The 22,228-nt window shown below is 47.7% G+C and overlaps 1 protein-coding gene across 1 annotated transcript in view; it reads left to right on the plus strand.

Moving 5' to 3' along the window:
• The first annotated feature begins 1,048 nt into the window (after nt 1-1,048).
• Nucleotides 1,049-22,228, plus strand: part of LOC126536964 (uncharacterized) — a 223,152-nt gene continuing 201,972 nt past the window's right edge. Inside the window, exon 1 of the mRNA XM_050184042.3 lies at nt 1,049-1,554. The gene's annotated coding sequence lies outside the window, so the exon portion shown is untranslated. The remainder of the gene's footprint in view (nt 1,555-22,228) is intronic.

A 22,228-nucleotide genomic window follows, 5' to 3' on the forward strand; every position in this document is an offset into this window, starting at 1 on the left:
TTGTGAGCACGATTTGCGACTCTCCCCACATCTCCTTCCCTTCCTTCGTCTGCAGGGTAGCAAACCCGACTCGTATCTGGCAAAACCTCCTTGCCTCTTCTCCTCTCTCTCCATGTTTAAAAAAAACATTTTATTAGTCGGACTCCGTTCGATGTAGCTGCTCGATCTTCCTAGGTGTAGCTACTTGTGAATTATTCAGCAGCGTCCATGTTTTTAACGCGTTGAAAGTTTCGAACGTCTGTATGCTTTGTTACAATCGACCTGTCGGGTGCGAGAGACATTCAGGCGTACGTTCCCATGACAAGATGATTTGCTTACATCATCCGGTCGGGTTCATATCAGCGTACTCTTCTGTGTCGGCGTGTATGTCTAAATCTAAATGAAGATCCACGGACTTAATTATACGGGACTTGCAGGCTTTCTTTCTTAATTTCTCGCTTCGAGCTGTTCTCACGAGGAGCAAACTTTCCTACAGAAAGGGAAGGGGGGGGATGAAGTAAAACACCGCACGCTATTCCCCAACAGGTCTCTTCTAGCTGCGCCGAGGCCGTTTCAACGTGCGTCCTCGGGGCAACAGGGGGCTTCGCACTCGGGACGGTTGGCGGCGGGGGGACGTCATGCACCGCGAAGAATGAAAGAACGAATGAAAGAGCGAAGGGGATTGAGGGGGAGAGCACGCAGGACAGCGGCGTGGAGAAGTGAGCGTACGACGGCAGAGAGGAGAAACAACAAAAGGGATGGCACCGGAGGGAGGAGCTGCGGGGAAGAGATTTAGCGGATCCTGCATCGAAAGAAGAGACAAAGAAGACGAAATGTGCAGAGAGAAGCGGTGCAGGCGATCCGGGCGCCGGACAAAAGTGCCGCCGCGCCGGCGGAAACGTGCGCTGGAGAGGAGGAATCTGTGCGCCAGGCGCGTGTTCGCGCGCGCGCCCGCGCTCTGTTTGGGGGATATGCGCAGTTCCAACTCTCCCTCTCGGCCTATCCTCCTCCTCCTATTCCTCCTCCTTTTCAAACCTCCTTGCCACGCGCATGCGCCGAGCGACTCCTCAATGGAAGCCGGCCTCAGTGCGCCCCAGTCAGCGCAGCTCTGTGGATGTGGTCCGCAGCCGGAGCAGCCCGCATCGAAGTGGTCGTCGTGCGCTGCCGTCGTCGTTGGATCGGTCGTCGAAGTCCGATCGCGCTGCGCGCGTGATCAGCTTCCCCAGCAAGGATGTTGTTGGCTTGTGCGCGTCTCCAGTGACCTCCGCTGCCAGTGGTATCCGCTGTTTCGAACGCAGGAGAAGGACCTCCCCCTTAGTCTGAGGTGGTGGAGGGTGCTGGCAACGGGACGGCGTTGTGTTTCCGTCCGGTGCCGGGATCACGCGCCTTGTCGACGACGCCGGGCGTCGGTCTTTTTTTCCCACGGGCCGCGCTCTCTTCCTGCCACCGGCTCTTTCTGCAGCGACCACCGTTCCTCGGATTATCTTCCGTGCATTTCCGGACGTACTACGACGCTTTCCGAAGTGTCCCGGACGTCGCCGGCTTCTTCTCGTCGGGTCGTCTCCTCATCTTCCGGTGAGTGCAGGCAGAAGACGCCACTAAATGTTTTCTTTTTTTTTTCTTTTTACCTCGTTCTTGTCTCTCTACTATTATTTCTGAACGTCAACGAAAACTGTTAAAGAAGTTCAAGACGAACGTTTATGTTTAGGGAACCCGAGTTCTTCACAACCAAGGGAACATTGCATTGGCTGGAAGTTTGTCCCTTCTCCGAACAATTATGAAATTGCTGTGCACACTTCAGCATAGAGCCGAATCTTTATTTAAAAAAAAAACAAATTAGCCGGAAAGCGTGTCCCTTCGTGATGCAGTCAGAAATTTGATATTGACAATTCAACTTGGCTTCGTCTCCTAGCTGTTGAGTCAGCTCTCTCGCACAGCGGTGCACACCACAATAACGACGGAAGAGCAATTTAAAAAAAATAATAAATATACCACTCGACGGCGCGCTCACTACCCTCGTTTGAAAATGTTAAGGCGCGTCTTCCAGCGCCAAGTCCTATGTGGTTAACATGACAAATCACGCTCGACGTAGCATCGATGCCTTCGAGACTTCGTCGTGTGACCAGTGCTGCCGCTTGTCTCTCAAAAACTGAAACTTGCGAAAGTGGACTTAAAATATTCAGAATAATGCCTCAAGGTCTATACTCCCCGCCCAATGTTTCGCGTTGTGCATCACCCGACCCACCGTTCTCGCCCCAGAAACTGTGGGAAACCCAACCCGCCTACAATTACGGCTTCGGGAAGAGTCCTGGACGGCCCATGGTGTCAACTATTCTTCGCAGCGACAGCGGCTTCGCACTTTCATTTGTCTGGGAGAAAGTTCGTGCAGTAAATTGGTTTGGTTGCTAATGTTTGCACAGCTGCGCAAAGAACTTCACAAACTTCCATGCTCAGTTGAGTGTCACAGTGTGTGACAGCGGAAACACGAAGCACAGACACTGTGGCGTTCCGGGTCACTAACCCCGATAATTGTCCTTGTAATCACAACTTAAAATCTCACATTCTGATTACAGTAGTATGATGTCGCGCAACCTCCGTTCCTCATTAGACGCTACACTGTGCCGCATATACCCGATGTCGGTCAATATTTGCCGCATGTCGACCAGCTAATGATGAAAGCACAAGACATAGAACACGAGAGTGCGGCGGTGCGATAGCTGTTTTTAACGAGATACCGAACACAAGGAGTACAGTCCCAGCTTACGCTTGCACCCTCAGCGGGGTGAAAAAAAGAAAAACAACTCGGTAGCTTTGTAATCAAACGGAATGTTCGCTTGGGCGGACAAAATACCCAAGAGTCCGTGCCACACCGAATATATCGCTACCTTTCGCAACAGCTCGAGCGCATAGCTTTCTTGCCGCTGGCGAGTTTACTTCAAACACGCACCACCGGCGAAGCAGCAGGAGCGAGTCTTAATTAAACTCGAAAGCCCGCCTCCCCCGGGCTTCTTCGGTTCAGCAAACCTATTCACAGAACGACGCCGGATTTCGCGGGGCCGCCCGAGGCGTTATGCAAGAGCGACTTCTGTAATTGGCCAGGGGTGAGCCAAACTAGAGCGGCAGCTATACACGACGGGCTACGCGCTGCATGTTTAATCTCATTACTTTTATCATTCTACGCAGCGAGCGAGTGCGTTCAATAGTTTGTGCGAGAGCGTCGACCGAACGTCCCTTGTCTCGTCCCAAGGGACGAACAAGGTGCGTTGGCCGCCGACCGTGGCGGCCACTTAGCTGCGCTGCCAGTTTGCTCGTTCGTATACGATTGAGCCAGCTGATGCCCGACACATCGAACACTGGAGTTGGGCCTTCGAGACCGGCTTTAACGGGTCTGGTGAATCTGTTTGGTGGTCCAGTGGGGTTTGGCGTCGGCTGTATGTACATCGCGAAAGCGCAGGCGCCTGCTGCTGGTTAAAAAGAACGATCGCTATCAAAGAAAAAGAGAAAATATTCGCGAGTTATCCAATGGCCCGCTGCCATCAGCACGAGGGATTTGTCTCCGTCAAGGTGACCGTGAATGTCCTAACGATTTCAAGCGTTACTGGTTACATCTCCTTACTGGTTGTCGCGCTAAAGCGGGAAGCCCTTCGTTTCGGCCTTGAGATGTTTTAAGATGCGCGCAGATGCGATTCTGCGTACAAACACCGTGCAGTTCCTCTCAAATGATTCCAGGCCGTTTGACCCTGCAGAGCCGTGTTATAGCTCTGGCGTTCGAACGGTTCTACAACTAGACCAGCCAGCACTCCCCAGCTCTAGAGTGCTGGTTCTTAGTCATCCAGAACGAGAGCACCGCAACAGGAATAGCACTAAGAACGTCTGGTTCAGCACTGAATTGTATGGAAACTTTCAGAGAGGGTTGTATGCATACCGTGTGCTGTACATTTATTGTGCTGCCCGTAGAGCTGCCCATTTTGATAAGTTTGCAATGCTACTTCTCGTCTTCGTTGTCTATCTGTTTTCATCCATAGTCGATAGTATATACATATCTTAATGGTTCATAACGCGTCTACTTTCATTAAAAAATGCGACAACTGAATACAAGGATGGAAGACAGGGACAGCACAGTACCATCTACAGTGTGTGTTATTATTATTATTTTTTACCTGCACCAAGTCTTCAAAAATTGTCTGTGGCAGATAGTACAATTCTAACCCTTTATCTATATTACACGATAAGGCAGCACTCACTTATACTAGAAATCAAACTTCTTAATTGAACAATAGCGTACTTATGCTAATTAATATTTCAAATTATTAGTTTACTGCACATGTTTTAATCTACGCACTGCATATAGTGAGTTAGCAAGGCGTATCCACTTGGGAACGATTTCTCTTGACTGCACCATCTTCGAGGTATTAATTTTCCAACCGTCCTACGAAATACAATGGTGTTCCAGTTACTTTTGCGCTTCAATGCGTAAAGCACCGTTATCCTGAATAATGTAACTGGAACGCCAACACATTTCGTCAGGCACTTTGAAAATTAGACTCAAAACTGGTGCAGTCCTGAGAAATCGCTCCAAGTGGATACGTTTTGCGATCTCACCGTCTATAATTCGTAGGTTGAAATAAAGTATGTGCTGTAAATTAATTAATTAAAAAGTGAACTAGCGCAATTATTCTAATTATTCAATTAAGCATATTGATTTCTTGTAAGGTAATGGCCGCCTCATGGAGTAATTTAGACCAAGGGTAAGAATTGGGCTATCTGCCACAGGCAATTTTTAAATATTTGGTGAAGCTACAAAAAAATTGCCTATATACGTAGAGAGGAAAACAAGTGGTTGTCTTCGTAAAATAAATATATACGTATACATATGGGACATATGCCATAGATATGTGGCACATATGTCGTATAAAACATATGCCATCCAGACATATGCCACATAGACATGCGGGACATATCTGTCACTCATATAGACATAGGGGCATTTAGCCATGGCCTAGCTTTCTCTTTTTATTATCTGTGTATATTTTCACGTGATGTAGATATTTAATTCAGCAGATGTTGGGCACCAGAAGTAGGCGCGGGCCAATCTCCTGATTTTGGCAGGTGCGCACGAAAAGACGCAAATGTTGCAAGCGAAGAAGAGAGGGGAACAACGGCAACGGTGACACAAGTTCTGAAGCTCGTAAAAAAAAAAAAAAAATGTCTCCTAGAAGGTCACAAAACGAAAATGTTCCTGCCTTCTCTTCTTTCTCTTCAATTAACTATATGCGTCTGAGTAGAAACAGACGTCCCACGCTTTTCTCAAGTCTAGCTCTACCAAGACGAGACAACGTCGAACAGCGGTGATGTTTCTACAAGACATGGCGACAAAAGGTTTCCATTTCAGGTAGCCGTGCATTAAAGTAGAAATATCTTAGTATTTACCGAGGCTATATACACGTTATTCGCTGAAAGCCGGCTACGTAGCGTAATAACAGTTTGTCACACTGAAATTGCGCAGTTAGTTTCGCGCTACACAGCACGCGAGGTTCCTGCTGGCTGTGATTAGACAGCCAACGAATATGACTTTGAGCGAGCATGTCTGACTCGGGTCATTTAGCTACGTGAAAGTGACCTCCTATTTGCGTTCAGTCTGGTTAAGTTCAGAGAGGAAACAGATAAAAAATAAATAAATAAATAAATAAACAGTAATAACGGGAGCAAACGTTTTCATTTTGCAATGATATCGCGCACAGAAAACAAGTCTTACACACGAAATGATAGTTTCTTGGTGTAGTATCCTGGATAATAGTTTCTCCATTCCTTCATCCGCAAAACGAAAGAAAGTGAAAGAAAGAAAGAAAGAAAGAAAGAAAGAAAGAAAGAAAGGTAAGAATAACGAACCCGATGTGTGGAAATTCAATGCATAGAACTCCTCCACTCGTTTGAGGAGGCGGGGTGCGAGTTTTAATGCAGAAGAACGGAGTGCTTACGACGCGTTTAATTTTTTTTTTTTTTTTCAACGCGTCGTGGAGACGGCATGCGTCTAAACGCGCATTACGGATGCTTCAGAAACAGCAAGAAAGGCCGAACTACGTGTGTACGTTGCAACGCTGCTATAGTTTGGAGTCGCTCCATTTTCACTTTCTCTTCGTAAATGTAAAAAAATTATGGCATCTCAAGCAGACGCGGTGCCGTACATACGTACGTCGCTGGTGTTTTCGAAATGTCGATTCGAAAAATCATCGCGAATTCTGTCGCTTTTGTGGTCTCTCTATATTTCGGGCATGATTATAGGATCGCTTTTCATAAACTTTATTGCAAAGTAAAGCCGCTGGTTGCGCAACAGCTATAGGACGACCCATCCGCTCGAATAAGTAGCTTATACCGTGCTGGATATACGGAAAGATACAAAGGCAGAAACCACTTCGGTTGTTTTTCTTTGTTTTATTTTTTATTTTTATTTTTTTGCAGGCGGTCCCTATATTGTCAAGGACCCTGCTCGGCAGCAAATTTGAAGATGAGCGCACGTCATTTCTTGCCCGAGCAGCGTCAGCGTAACGAGATGAAGTGATTTGCTTATCTTTTTCATTTACGTCTCGGAATGTAATTCGCTGTTGAAACCCGTAATGGAAAAGAATCCTCTCGTAGACTATCAATACATAGGCAAAAATGCGTTGCGGCGTTCCACAGTGTGGCTGTAGCCGCTGATATCACTGTGCCACCCGCAAAGAGCACGATTCTGAAGTGATTATGTTCTTTCGCTCTTGCGTACTTGAGCTGTTTGTTCTTGCAGCACTCGGATTATGCAGCAAGCCTTGGAGAACGTGTCCACATTAGTTATCTTTCGTATTTGCTATCTTATTTGTTTGGTATTACTATTATTATTATTATCTTTTTTTTTTGTGGATACACCGGCCCTTCGAGAGACAATTCGTGGTCTTGCGTGATCCTCTGTTTTCAGAATAACAGCAGGGGCTTCGGTTATAAATTGCAAGCCGACTAATGAGCAGCCCTTAATTGATTATAGTTAATAGCTTCTGTTATTCTACGTGCACGACGTCTCGAAAAGAGAGCTACGCATTGCGCAAATAGACCGCGTACAGTTTGAAACCGAGGCTAGCGGTATAGTGGGGTTTACAAAACGCCTTTTCTCGTCTGTCACTCTTAATGCCATCTCTGGCAGCATACGAAGCATGGCCAATGTAGGCCCAGTGCTGGCCCATGTTAGTTTGTGGCCACCGAACGCTGTGTCATTGTTGGCACTGCTACCAGTTCTCAGGCTTAGTATATGTATTTATGGGTCTCTGGTATGTGTTTATCTCTTGTACGGGGAAAGTATCATTCTCAGCTGGTGTCTTGGTATGGCCGGCTGTAATATAGCGTGTCTTTCAATTTATCTTGCGTTGATTAACAACAGCATGCAATAACCACGACTACAACAATTACAAATATTCTGAATACTGGCAAGACTTCCGTCCTTCCCGTGCGCAGGACATTACGATAACGAAACACTGAGTTGACATAGGTGCACTAATCGACTGCTCGATAGAGAGAGAGAGAGAAAAAAAATAGGAAGAATGAAACGCGAAGAGAAACGCCCCCACTTTCTTGCACTCTCCCGTGTTTTCTTTATAAGGCTGTTATGTCCTGGTAACGGGCTATAGCGTCGCGGTATTCACAGTTATCTAGTTGCCATGCGAACTTGCCAGAGATGAGGCGGTGACGCGATAATAAAACGGACGAGTTTAAAATGACATGCATGTACAGATATCCCACAGCTAGTTTACGATACTTGAGAGAAGAGTAACGAGCTCGGTTAACCTATGGGCCTGCGCGTTGTTCCGTTTGAACGCCACGCGTAACGCCAGTTTAATCGCTGCTTTTTTTTTCCAGAATGGACGGACGACTTAGCCGCAGGTGACACGCGCTGTTCGACGACCGCAGAGCTGATTAATCAAACATTGAGAGGATCATTTTATCTGGGCACGCTTTGCCCACTGTCGCTCGACTGAGCGCGATCTATTAAAACGATGAAATTGATTTATATGCGACTAACGCATTAAAATCCCTAACGGGGAAGTTAATCGGTCACTTGCCCAGGTAACCTATACAGGTTTCCTTTTTTTAATTTTATTTGCAAGCTATAGTTACATTAAGACAGTTAAGACACATCGCAGTGGCGCGAGGACGGTCTTACGCTTAATTTTGTGGTACTAGCTTATTTACTGAAGAAACGGTAAGCACAGAGCGGCACTTGTGACCTCCTACTTCTTTGGGTACAGTGCTCATAACATTCCCATTATAATTTCTAGTCATTTTTAGCCTTCCATTCCGTCTGCATAGAATTATCTTCCAGAAATACGTACATTATAATGTGGCGACTCTAAAGGACAAGTACTATATATATATATATATATATATATATATTGACAGAGAGAGCCATGGAGAGCATGGCCAACAGAAATCGTCGCGACAGAATGCGATGCCCTGAAGCATAGCATAATGACATCAGATTGGTAACAAAAGAACTTCAGTGTCGAGCGAGCATTGTACAGCGACATCGCCCCAATACCCATATTTTGCCCACAGGGGTACAAAAGTCTGGGCTACCAATACAAGGATGGAAAGCAGAAGAAATCAACGCCTCAATGTTTAGGTTTTTTTCCTCTTTCGTGTACTTGCGTGCCGGTGATAATTACTCCAAAACTATTTAATAAATCGTTCATGTTTCAAATATTAAATAGTCGGAGAATATCCAACAGCGCCAAAGGCAGGACATACAGTGTAGACTGCAAACACAGCGCTCGAGTTTCACGTGTATAATACGTATAGATGACAGAAACAGCGATGTATCTTTGCTGTCTATACGTATACAGCATACGTATACGTCCTGTCTTTTGTTCTGTTCGATTCCCTTTAACATGCACCGACCAGCTCCGTTCAGCACACTCCTGCATTACACCTATTTGATTCGGGCAACTAAGCGAATAGAAATACACTCGATGCGTTATTAAAACTATTCGAATTTCGTACACCCTTAATATATGTATAGCGCTGAAGAAATAATGCGAATAACAACACGCATACAAAAAAGGAGCACGAAGCTGAGTATTATATGCATACATAGACAAGGCAGTATAGGCACACGACCTACTTCGTACACAGCATGGGAGCAAGAAGGTAATATGACGTGTCGCGTTTCCGCACTAATGTTGAGAGACTATATAGCGTTGAGTGAGACATGACGTTTGCGAACAGCGGTACTTCATAACGCTAAGGATTCTTCCTTTTTTTGTTTGTTCAGTTCAAAAGTAGACCGAACATTTACCGTTTGAAGTGTCGTACAGCTAATAAAATGCGCTCGCACGGAAACGGTCACATTTTGGACAGGTGAAATTTTTTACCCCCTAGCCTCGAGGAACGAGGTATCGACTAACGTGCGGTAATGTGAAGTGCCCGTTCTCTGCTCCGCGCTCTCGCTGCCTACCAAATCTAGCGATTCTAACGCGCGAGTAGTCCTGAGTGACGTTTAATATAAAAGCGTGACGTTTTGACGTGCAGAAGTGACGAGCTACTACACACACGATAAGACAACGACGATGAAAGACTGCTAGCAGATAGAATAAAAGAACTAGGCCCCGCACTGTTATTTCTGTTTGCATTGAGAACGTCGTCGGCGACTGAAATTCACAGCATATATATATATATATATATATATATATATATATATATATATATATATATATATATATATATATATATATATATATATATACGGCGCGTTTGGCGCTGCGTTTTTGAATTTGAAATTCACTCGCTGCTCCTGGACTATAGTAAATAACTATACAGCTATTTCGTTCAACTACACGTAGGGAGCGCCGTCACTTAGTATTTTTGCCGAGGCGCAGACAGTAGAGGGATACGGGGGGGGGGGGGGGGGGGCGTACAAATTTGGAGGTGTCACGCGACGAATCCGCATAGATATTGTCAATTTCCATTTTAAAACCGAGGAAGAGCACCGCCGCCAGAGCTGCGTTAGCGACCGAGATGCCTTAACGGACCCGCAGGCCACATATAGCTTTGAGTTCGACATGTGTGTGACAGAGACATTCGATGCTGCCTCGCTATATAGTGGATATCGGACCAGCAACGGTTACGTTTTCTTCTCGTTCATTTTGTGTCCAACTTGTTCGACCAGACGACACGCCTCACAGGGACTTGCCTTTCACTCCTAAACCTTCCTCCTCATACACGACCTAAGCGCGATGTGTGCTCGAACTGCAGGTGTCTTGCGCGGATATTTCGGAGTTTAAAAAGCAGTTTACACAAGGTAAGACGTCAGAGAGTCTCAGCTAAAATTGCCGACTGTCGTTCGTCAATTACACTTTGCAAAATGATAATTGGCGCGTCACTTCTTCAGAAAAAAAAAAAGAGAAATAGACATACCTATACTGTGTATATATAGGGCGAGCTTCTTGTCGGTTTTTTTTTATTTGCAATGTTGCTGTCATCTGCTATTTCTTCACGACAGCCTGTCAGCTCTCCAGAAAGAGAGAGAGAGAGAGAGAACGAAAGGCAAAGGAAAGACAGGGAGGTTAACCTTTATCCATCGGCTACCCTGTACTGGGGAGGTGCATAAAGTTGCGATAGGTGAGAGAGAGAGAGAGAGAGAGAGAGAGAAGTTAAAAAAAACCACACACACACACACACACACACGCACGCACACACACGCGGTACAGGCACACGGTACAGAACTGTTTCTGTGGGCACTGTCGCGCAGTCTGCGAAGGCGTTCGTAGTGTTACGCAGTGTCATCGTCCAATCCTACGTCACACAGTGTGCAGTCGCAGTTTGTCACAAAGTCCCGTGTCTTTTAAGTAACGCAGCAGCGCCTTCATAGTGGATCGCGCTGATGTTCGCGTAGGCGAGTTTCCAAGGATGTTGTTTTCCGTTATTGGGCCTCTGGACCAGTTAATTTAGGGTGGCTGAAATGTGTCGTATAGTTTGCGAGCTCTGGCTCGTTCTACGATTTTACGAACGTATAGTGTTAAGTTTTAGGAAAAATAAATTCAGTTCGTGAAAATGATTTAAAGCTCATGAAGGATGCGGCGGCAAGAGAACGTAAAAAGAAATCGCAAACAGAATAACAGCGATGGTAGCTGCGGTGCGTTTTTGTGGCAGCTCAAGGCACTATATAAAACAGACAAATACTCGCTGCGAGCAAGTACTCTCCGACACCAAGTAAAGGTAAAACGATCGTTAATAAAGTACCATGTATCCCACATTGGTGTGGGCTCAGAATAAAAAGCGTATGCAAACGTGTACACTCGGATTGAAGGGGTTAATTTAGACTGAGAACGGTGTTGTCTGTGCATGTATATCTGAGGCCACAGGAAGCAATACAATAGATGATGTCTAAAAGATGGCGGTCGTGACGTATTTCTGGCTTTTTTATTGCTTCTGGCTCCTGTAGTTACAAAAATGCAATGCCTTCGAGATCCGCTTCCGGTACTCAAAAGAGGTCATCAAGTTGTCCGTGGGAAGATGGTCGCATCCGCCGTGAGAGCCTGCTGCTGCTGCAGTAAATGGGCGAGAGCAATCATTGAAGTATGCTGATATTTCACATCTCCCTCTCTCTCTTATAAGCGCTAAGAGAGTAGACCGCATACTGAAATTTCATTTTGAGAGAGAGAGAGAGAGAGAGAGAGAGGGAGAGACGTTAACTTGATTGCCTACGCAAACAAGGCAACACAACGTATACCACGTGCTCGTCCTTTGCGAGTTTCCTTGCGTTTGTATTTGCTCACGCCGTGGATATCATGTTACCAGAATTGCTCTAGCCAATTCATTGTGGCGCGCTATAGGGAAAAAGCTATAGGAAACACCATGGCGTGGCGACAGTCGCACCGAGAACGCGAGGCTTGAGCACGCGATCAATTACCAGCCAGTACCGCCGCTTTGTGGCGTCTCCTGAATAGCAATGACGGTATTGTCGTCACGTTGCAGTTGCCGTTTGCACTGCCGACTTGATTCGGGATACTACAGCGCAGCGTTGCGGAATTTGTGGTACAGAGGCAAACACTAAGACAGCCCTCTCCTGACTCGCCACCTCTATAGCAGGAAACAGTTGATAAGGAAACGAGTTTAGCTGACTTAACTTGGATGTTGGCGACTATTTTTGTCGCCGACAAGTCTGCAAAGCAAGGAGTTATAAAATGAGCAAATTGCGATCACAAGGGATCTGAGGGCAGTCGTGGGGGTGTCGTGAGCGCAAGAAAAGGGTAATTGATGAACGCTGGTATAGAGGTGCTCGGTCATGCAGGGGACAAAAAGATGATGATAATGTGAAAAAAAAGGCGATATCGTGAGGTGATAAGAGCATTGCAAAAATAAAGTGCTTTTCATAAATGCGCCTGGACTGTCAGTATAGTTTTAAACACACACAAAGCTACAAAACAGCATGGTCATGCAGCACTTTCTGGGATTAGACACAACTGAAAAAGCATCGACACTGAAATACCAAGAGTCGGTAACAAGAAGGTGAGACGAATATTAAAAAAAAAAACAAATTGGTGTGCATGTGTTAGAAAAATAATAATAAAGAAAGAACAAAGGCAATAGCAGAAATTGCGGTACTTATTAATTATTGCTTTATTATTTAAAGGTATTGGCTCATCGTAATAGTTTTTGGTTTTCCCAGTAGCTGTAAGGTTTCTTCTTTATCATAACATTTAGCTTTCTTCTGCTTCCCCCTGACAGGTTTCCAAGTTAAGATCAAGATTACTTGTAATTTTGAAACGTTGAAAATGAAGAAAAAGAAAAGAAAGAAAGGCCTTCAAATTAGCGATGACTTTTGTGAATGAAATAACCGGTAGATAATGGGAAGTGTTCAGGAATGCTTATTGCTATCCCAACTCATCTTTGAGTGTCTACGTGTTTTACCTTCATTTTGCTGAAGCTTGTCCCAGTAATCGCTGTGCGAAATTCGTAGCTGCATTCTTGTAGAAGGTTTTCTTACCACAGGCAGAGTGCGTCACTTCCAGGCTTAACAAGACTTCGCTCTTCGTAAACAGAAAGTGACGATATTAGCTCTAGCAGAACATTTAACGAGGAGGCGCAGGTTCCCTGTACCGTGTTAGAAACACTGGACAGCCGGCCACTGTCAGAGCAAAAGATACTTGGACAGTGGTCACAACGGACATCCGCGCTAAAGGCAGCCAAAGGGCTATAGTTCGCCTCCTACGGTCCATGGACCTGCGACACAGGCTGTGATAGTGACGTGTGTCGGTTTCTTGCGCGCTGATTTCTGTTGCGATACTTACCTCTCTGCTTTCTTTCTTTTCACTTTTCCACGTGCACGGTAGCAAACCGGATTTTTATATTTACGTGCCGCTTTTCCTTTGTTTGTCTCTCTTTTTAATACTTCAAAAAAAAAAAAAAAAAGAAACATCCAAACTATTTGATTTCGCTAAACATTTACTCCGAAGCAAGTTAGCAGGCCATTATATAAGCCGCTATAATGCAGCTTATAACCGCGTCCCTAATTTTGCCCAGAAATCTTTCGGCAAATGGACCACCAGAGCATCGCTGTTTCGTGTTCCGGCCTTGCCCCCACCTTCACTTCTTCCAGTTCTTTTCCTTTCACTTATTTAACTTCGTCGGTCCGCTATATATTAACTCAATGCCATCCCGACGTTCTCTCGAAGCTTATCCGGCGTCCGGAACTGTATGCCATCACGTTGACCAGTGGCGAGGCTTCGGCAATGCGTGGCACCGCGAATCCGAAAACACCTACCCCGTTCATTCTCATTATTAGGCAGAAACTCCGAACAACGCTCCTAAACTTCCCTCAAAACCGGACGAAACAGAAGTGCTGTTTGGAACTTTGCAATCTTCCATCCTAAGAGGAAAGAAAGAGAGACAAACATGGGGCTGCGGTAAAAAAAAAAATCTTGTTTTTGGGGTAGTGTATATAAAGTGCTCCCGCGGAGGCTTTAAGCCTCCAGCCGGCCATAAAGCGGCCCTTTTAGCGAGCTTCGCGAGGCTGCCCCGGCACAACGCGATGACTGGTTTACACAGAGCCCATCTTTCGTTGCCTCGGCTCTCGTCGGTGCGCGCGAGAGGAGACGCTAATGCCGCGAGCGGCTTCAGTTTTGATAGAGCCACGCCGGCGTTGCCGCTCCTACTATATACGGCATAATGCACTCTGGCTAATTGCTCGCAGCGGAATATGAGCACGGCAGGCTGTGCAGCGGTGAGACCAGCGCTACAGTTTTCTTCTTGTTGGCGGCGTTGTTCGTCTGTTCCTGCCCTGCGGTGATTGATCGGGTTCGGCCGCTGGTTCTAGCTGCGGCGACGGACGCGTTCGAAGCTTCCTTGGAGAGAGCCAGATGACTTGAGGGGGGGGGGGGGGGGGGCGAGGCGGCGCTGTTCCTGAGGAGCTCGCTCGCGTCTTTTCGGAGAGCGCCCCGTCCGTCCGCCCGCCTTGAAAAATGGTTCCGCGTCGGCTTGTGGTGGCGCGAGCGGCGGTCGGCTGACGCCAAAGCCTCTCGCCGATTAACTCGAAAAATTAGTATTCACGTCACTCGGCCGCCGCAGTGCCTTCAGCCACGCGCGTGAGCCTCCCTTCATAGAGTACGAGCGCGCTTGAGTTGCCCCCCCCCCCCTCCCACTTGCCGCCCACCCTGCGGTGAGGATGCGCGCGAAGGCGTTGCGATGTTGTGTTGTGGCTAAAGTCATCATCTTGGATGCCTGCTCCGCGCGAGCCGAACTTGGCGTATATTATGTGGCGCGTATAGACGAGGACGGCGGAAGCGATGCTTCGCGCGTTTCCTAATTGCGCCGTTAATTGAAAGGCCGGCCGAGTGAAGGAGTTCGCGAGTGCTTTTATGTGTTTTTTTTTTTTTGGTATCGCGTGTCAAAATGCGATGTGTGTCTTGTAGAAACGCTCTGTAGAACCGAGCGGTTATTATACTTAGCATTATGCCATTTTTTTTTCTTTTTTGCCTGCATAAGATGTATACTGTTGGCTTGCAAGCCGTTCACCATCGATAGATGCTGCTAAAGCTTCTCTCAAACTATTGTGAAAAAAAAAATATGACCACAAGCGCGAAGGCTGTGTGCGCCTGTAAGAGTGGATTGAAGTACCATACAGACATCGAATATACTGTTTTGCTTTCTTATAAATGGGCCCTTTCGACTGCATCAAGTAAAACTTGTTTTGCATGGACATTTGTGGTTTACGAGGCGGTTTACTGTCTATAATTGTGGTTCATAAGTGTCCAAGCAGTTCTTTTTTAATGAAACCTGTCGACATTATAGGCGACGAAACGTGTATGGCTGAAGTCCTATAGACATTCTGCAGACTTTGAGTAAAAGATATAAAGCTTTCTGTAGACTGTTTAAACAATAATTTTTAAAGAAAGAACAGTGTACTAAACGTACAGCGCCTTAGTTTACGCCGTGGACATGAAAGAAGGAAAAAAAAACTGATGCTCCGTGAATTGTAGGTTTAAGTAATAGGTGGCTGTGGTATCGAAATATAGGTCTCCGGACCGTGCGTATAACAGACAAAGTTAGTGACTTCTCTTACGAAAGTGCTTGTTGAAATTTCGTTGTCTTTCTGCATATCTTTTGTTGCCTTCGATACTTTGCAATGAGGTTCAATTGGATACCAAGCCTGATTTTCACGAGAACTCTATGAGAGTTGGGAGAGGTAGTTAATCCGCCCCCACCCCAAAAGTAGGCGGGAGTCGGGGGAAGTGAATCATGTACGGAACACTGTACATGCACAAACATACGGTAAGAACGTTTACCTGCGACAGGCTGTGCGGCTCTAAAGACATGGCCAATGTACTACAGTCGAACTCGGATATATCAAACCTGAAGGGAATCACAAAGAAGTTCGTTATATATGTAACGCGATATATGAAATCAAACCTTTATACAAAAATTCTCGTGGGGATTTTACTGAGTTTCGTTATAGACAATAATTCGTTATATGTGGGCTCGAGATATCCGATTTCGACTGTTACAGCTATTTGTAGTCTACGCGACGAACGAAACACTGTCCGCCTAGCACCGCATGTATAACAGCACAGTTTTTTCAGCTCACAGTGAGTCGTAAACACCGGACTTTGCAAGCTGGAACACGCCGTTCGCGCTCTGCAGGAAAAAAAAAAAATGTGGTTGGCGCAACGTACGCGTGCAACGTCACCTCTTGCTTGAATGTCCAGGCAGGCATGAAAGGTATGCGAAACAGTTGGGGCGTCTACGGCTAACATGTTTTGAGGAAGCGTATGTACCTTTTTTTTCCCTAGTAATTTATGACGTGACATTTCACCATTTTGTTTGTTGTTTTTAGTGGTTGTTGTTGTTGGCTGAAAACTTTCGCGACAAGAAATGGCGTGCTGAATACCGGCGTGGGCCAATACGTCACACCTAACTGTGTGGAAGACTGAGCTTGTTGGTTTTGCTTGACTATTACTAACATAGAGAACCGTGCATGTCGAGAAGAGCTAAACCAAAGCGCGAGAAACGCCCACAGCGTTGAACGATGTTTCTTTCGCGCTGTGAGTTATACGCATGGTTATGCAAATGAGGGAATAATGTTTCAGAAATGCGGCGCGAACAGACACGTGGTGCACGGTCTCTGCTGCTTTGCTATGATGAATGCGAAGCTATCCTTGCCTTGCTGAAAAACAAAAGAAAGAAAGAAGGAGAGAGAGAAGAAAGCGCACATACCTCCTGTGTGTTATATTCAATTTGTTCCTAAAGCGTTGATAGGGAGTCGGATGAGGCACTGAACGTCCTCTTCGGGCGTACAACTCATAAATTTTCGTGGTAGCTTAAGGGTGACGCTTTAAGCGGGATATCCCTTTCTGTATATATCTGGGTAAACCTTAGGGACAGTTTAGGCATGACATATTAAGTAAGCCGTTTTAGCGAGTTCATCGCAATCCGATTGCTGTCTCGTGCAAACTTTTGCGTTTCCGCGACATACTCTCTGTATTCGTGGCGCCATTGATTCTACAGAAACTGCGCCTTCGTGGCAATATTTGCTGATGCGGTCGTTTTGGCACGACGGAGATGCTCTGCGTATATATACTTAACCGGTGAGATCGTATAAGATCGCAAGAAAGGGCTATCTCGCCTTCACAAGACCGGCATAGAACTGAACGCCCGCGTCTTGGGACCACAAGACGGGGGCGCGCTGTGACGATGCGATGTATTGTATGTACGCAGCTTGAAACTCCATCACGACGCATTAGGCGAAAACAAAGCGCAGACAATCATAGCGCTCTTTTCTTTCTATTTCTCTTTCTTCGTGCATCATCGTAGGTAGTTCGAAACCTGTGGTCATCTCATCAAGAACCGGGCACTTACGGGTGTGTCTGTGTGCACCGCGCTTCGACTTTTCTACTTATTTTTGCTGCGCATAACCAGCGAAGAGGAGTTCGTGACCGCGACATCGCCGTGGTGCGCAGGAAACGTGTGTGTGCGCGCGCGCGTGTGTGTGTGTGTGTGTGTGTGTGTGTGTGTGTGTGTGTGTGTGTGTGTGTGTGTGTGTGTGTGTGTGTGTGTGTGTGTGTGTGTGTGTGTGTGTGTGTGTGTGTGTGTGTGTGTGTGTGTGTGTGTGTGTGTGTGTGTGAGCGGAGGCTAAGGGGGGCGGGAGCAGGCTCTTAGACGAGCCACGCGAGCTCCGCGGTTCTTCCGCTTAAACAATGGCGGACGAGGCGACCGCGTAACGACGAAACGAAAAGGCGGAACCAGCCTAAAGCGTCGGCGGAGGGCGGTCTGCCACCAAATGTCTTTTTCATTGCGACGGCCCGCGTCTCAAATAGCGTCTCGGGCGCGTAGCAGCAGCTAAACTGAGCGCGCAGCGGCGGCGGTCTGCGGTCTCGCCGCGTTGGCAATCGCGCGGCGTGTGGGCAATGATGACCGTGCGGGGTACAAGAAGAAGGAGGGGGAGGAGGAGGAGGAGGCAATTGGGCGACCCGGCCGGTCGGGTACGGCACTCCGGGAGAGGAGTTCAGCGGCGTGGCCGCGGCCAGTCCGGCCGGCCCGCGCGTTGAGTCGCCGCGCCCACACGCCGCCGGCGTAGCAGCAGCGAGTCCCTTGCTTGCCTACGCGCCTGGCCCCCAACAGTATATAGCTCTCTCGCATCCGGATGTGCCGCCGTCGTCTTTGTACCCCGTGGTGTGCCGCAGTAAGGCCTTTCTCTCTCTTTCTCTCTCCCTCTATCTCTCTCTGCAGCTAAGAGAATAAATCCCCTTGTGTGCCTTTCCTCTCTCTCACTCTCTTTCTCCAGATATGTATGTACATTTCTCTTTTTCTCTGCCGACATGTGCCGTGTTGGAAACTATGCCTAACAGAAGGCGTAGCAGGGAACGCGAGCGTATCCGCCACGGCGGCTCGGTGCGAGGTCGCGGGTTCTCTCCTCTCCGGGCCCATATTCATGCGCGCACAAGAAAGGTTCTAACGCTAAAGCTGTAGCCTAAGAGTTCATGGTGGCCAGTCGCGATGTTGAACATGTCATTAGCGAAGGCGGCCGGCCATTTGCAAACAGCACTTTCGAACGAAAAGCTTTGTGAATTCGGGGCCGGGCTTTGTGGCAAATATAGATTTAAGAAACGAGAAACGACGCTGCTTCACATCCGATATTCGCCCCAATAAGGTACGTAACTTTTGTTCTCCGTTCGTGCGCGTTCCTTGCGCACATGCCGCGGACTCTAAAGTAATCGTGCAAAACATTTACAAGGTGTTGAAAAGTTCATCGAAAAGAATTCGGCATCAAGAAAAACAGACATCTTGCGGACTGCGCGGTCGTGCTCACGTTTCGTCGTCTGCTTCGAAGGAAGTGCCGCTATCTCTCTTGCGCATGCGCGCGCATCACCCGAATTCTCTTTCTTGCTAGATTTTTCTTTCCCTTCCCCTCTCCATGCTTAGGGTATAGAAAACCATCTGCAATCGGGCTAACCTCCCTGCCTTTTTTCTTCTCTTTCTTTTTCTCCCTCACTAGTATCTTAGAGATTGAAGCCGGCTGCTTTTTACAAGTTTCCCAGCAGGTTACGCAAAGGTGGCTGACTGATATTGACTGATGGGCTTGAACAAACAAAAACAGCACGATGGCTGCGACAGACGCTGCCACGGTGAAGATATTCCAGACTGAATTCGACCTCCTGGGTTTCACTACGTTGCACCAAAAGCTTGGTGGACGAGCGTTCTTAGATCTCGCAATTGGAACGCGATCTCGGGGCCGGGTATCGAACTCGCCACCTCGTGGTCAGTAGTAAACCAGACATAACACGCGGTGCTGTGGCGCGTTCTACCCTTCGGAATGTGAACGGGCTTGCTAACGACAAGTAAGGAGAAATTGATGTCGTGCGAGACAAGCAGACTTGCACCTTGCCTTATATATCACAACTATGCTGAGGCGGCCTTTGATCGCCACTTTTGGAGTGCATCTCCTTGTGGGGGAGAGTCGCCCAAGCCAAGCGACCTTCGCCTTCCTACGCGACCGCCAACGCTGGCGGCTGGCGAGCGAAGGACGACCGCGTTTCTGAGCGAGAATCACGTGCGACCCTGCGTTGGGTGTCCGCAAACAAGCGCGTACGCAACCATCAGCGTGGATATTTATATATATATATATATATATATATATATATATATATATATATATATATATATATATATATATATATATATAGAGAGAGAGAGAGAGAGAGAGAGAGAGAGAAGGCAGGGATGTTAACAAGTCAAGAGTCTGGTTGGCTACCCTACGCTGGGGAAAGGGAGAAGAGAGAGAGAGTATAGTGACGTGCACGGACAGTACTTTTGTCAAAGCCGCTCGCGCAAACCAGACTTTCTGAGAAAGCACAAAAGTGCCTTCCCTGCCTTCTGAGCCGATGATCGGTGGGGACGGTGCTCTATAGTACTGTGTGTTCACTCAGAGGACGATCATCTGATTTCCTCAATGTACTGGACAAAGATTGTCCTTGTGCTTGAAATTGAGGACAGTGGCACAATAACTGGTCAATGTCCTCCTCGCATCCGCAAGCATCACACGCAGGACTATGAGCCGTTCCGATTAGTGCTGAGTCCTAACAAAAGGATAGAGCTGCGCAGCAGCATGCGGCAGCGCGAGATTCACTACACTCGAAACAAAAATGCGGGAGATTCACTTTACGTGTGCACGCTCTGCACCAATCGTGAAAAGGAAGCGCTTATTTAAAACAGCGATTCCCGTAAATGAGACGAAAGTAAAGCACGCTCGCTTCTAACTTGAACGATTATCGGGTGTGTAAATGCCCCTTGTGGATGCTTTCTTGCTTCAGCTCTGGAACAAGAAATATTGCGGGCTGTCAAACACGGAAATATGACGTTATCTTTTAAATATAGTGGTGCACCGTGTGCACCAGAGGCCTAATTCACGAACCTTTTCATGCGTAAGTACTATCTACCGATGGCCGGCCACCTTCGCTATAATTACATGTCTTGTATCAGGATTCGCTGAAATTAGTTTTTGCAAACAACTCTATAGCGTAGGAGCTATAAACAAGAAATAAAAACAAAAGAAAATCATGTCCTGTTTTCCAGTGAACGAATGTAAGGTAATGGTCAGTTGTTGCGCGCCCTGCGGGTTTAGATATGGTCAGACTAACCGTGATCTCCTTCTTTCGTGATCACCGTTAGATGGTAGTTATTAAGCCACACAGGCAGAACACAAGGAAGAGGCTCTTGTTGACTTCCACGTGGGATCTAGTAATACTGAGGAATATTTTGCGTGCACAGGTAGACCGCGTAGTCGCGTGACGGACAGGGAAGTGAACGTCGATGCCCCGACGAAGGTTGCATGCATACAGGCGTACACCAAAGTTTCTGCACATACCCACCGCGTTTGTGTTCGCGGCGTTGCAGAGACTGCAGGAATGCGTCACCGGAATCGCCCAACCTAAGTCATCAGGCTCAAACGCTACAAAGAGATAGCTCTACGTACTAACACAGGGCAATGAATGAAAAAGAAAGAGGGAGAGAGAGAGAAAAAGAAGCGCGACGGTAAACTCAACCGGCAGCAGTGGAGTACTTCAGTTTATACTTGCAGTCATTCGCGATAGCGCCATTGGTCCTCTCACTTAGCCTTGACAGGGCTCTTTGTGCTTGCAAGTTTTTCGAGATACGAATGTTTATGAGGGCACTGGATAGTTTCGCAATAAAGGAAATGGCGCATCCAAGCTCGTTGCGGGCGCGCGTTGGCTGCTCCCGGATAGCATAAACAAACTCGCCGTCCCGGCTCATTCTCTCGGCGAGTCGTTTAAATCGCGCAGCCGCTATGTTCCGGCAGCCGAAAGCGTTCCTGCTTCCTTCCTGAAAACAGAGTGAAGCTGCAAGTGAACCAGTTGGCGCGCCAGCCCAAGCGATCGCACCTGTATACCTGTACATTCACTTCGCAGTGGGTCTCAGATAAAGGATTTCGCTATGCGTGGGCCGCCGCACAGGGTCAGCCACGCGGTACCTTTGTCCAAGAGAATCGCGCTTTACGCGTCGAGTTAATCTGCCACCTAACGGGTGGTTCCTCGAATGCGTTATCGCGGAGACTGATTGCCCGAATTCCCGCACGCGCCCCTCTAACCAGACCAAGTCGCCTCGGTAACCAAAAAAAGGGAACTGACGTGGTTTTCGCCGTGTAGCGGGGCCGCGCTCTTCCTCGCTCTCTTTCTCGGCACAAATGGCAACCCGTTCTCGTTTCCTCGCGTGCGTGTTTCTATTTTCTTTCTTTCTTCCTTTCTTTCTTTCTTTCTTTCTCCTCGATCCCGTCCCTGGCCTCGGCCGTCGAGCTGTTACATAGCGGCGGCGCCGAACGTAGGCGCGCCGCGGTGGGAGGAAAGAGTAGGGAGGCCTAATGGTCACTGGGGCGCAAAATTGGTCACGGCTCACGGTATATACGTCGCGGCGCGCGCACATCACACACACGCGGAGCGTGGGTCACGGCTGCCGCCGCCGCCGTTGCCGCTAACAGCCGCGCGCTCGCGAACGCTCTGCGACGCGGCCGTGAAAAAAAAAAAGCGCGTATAATCTGCCTTGCGCCCGCGTGTATGACGCGGGCACACTCGCGAGCACGCGCCTGGCCGTTGCCAGCGCGCCAGGCTCGTCGAGCTCGGTTCGCGACGACGTTCGCGCGCCGCAGCACCGCTCGCGTCGGCAGCGTTGACCGAATTCCGCGTTCCGTGCGCGCGCGCGTGTGTGTGTGTGTGTGTGTGTG

Source organism: Dermacentor andersoni, chromosome 4 (assembly GCF_023375885.2).
Source record: "Dermacentor andersoni chromosome 4, qqDerAnde1_hic_scaffold, whole genome shotgun sequence".
Taxonomy (NCBI): Eukaryota; Metazoa; Arthropoda; class Arachnida; order Ixodida; family Ixodidae; genus Dermacentor; species Dermacentor andersoni.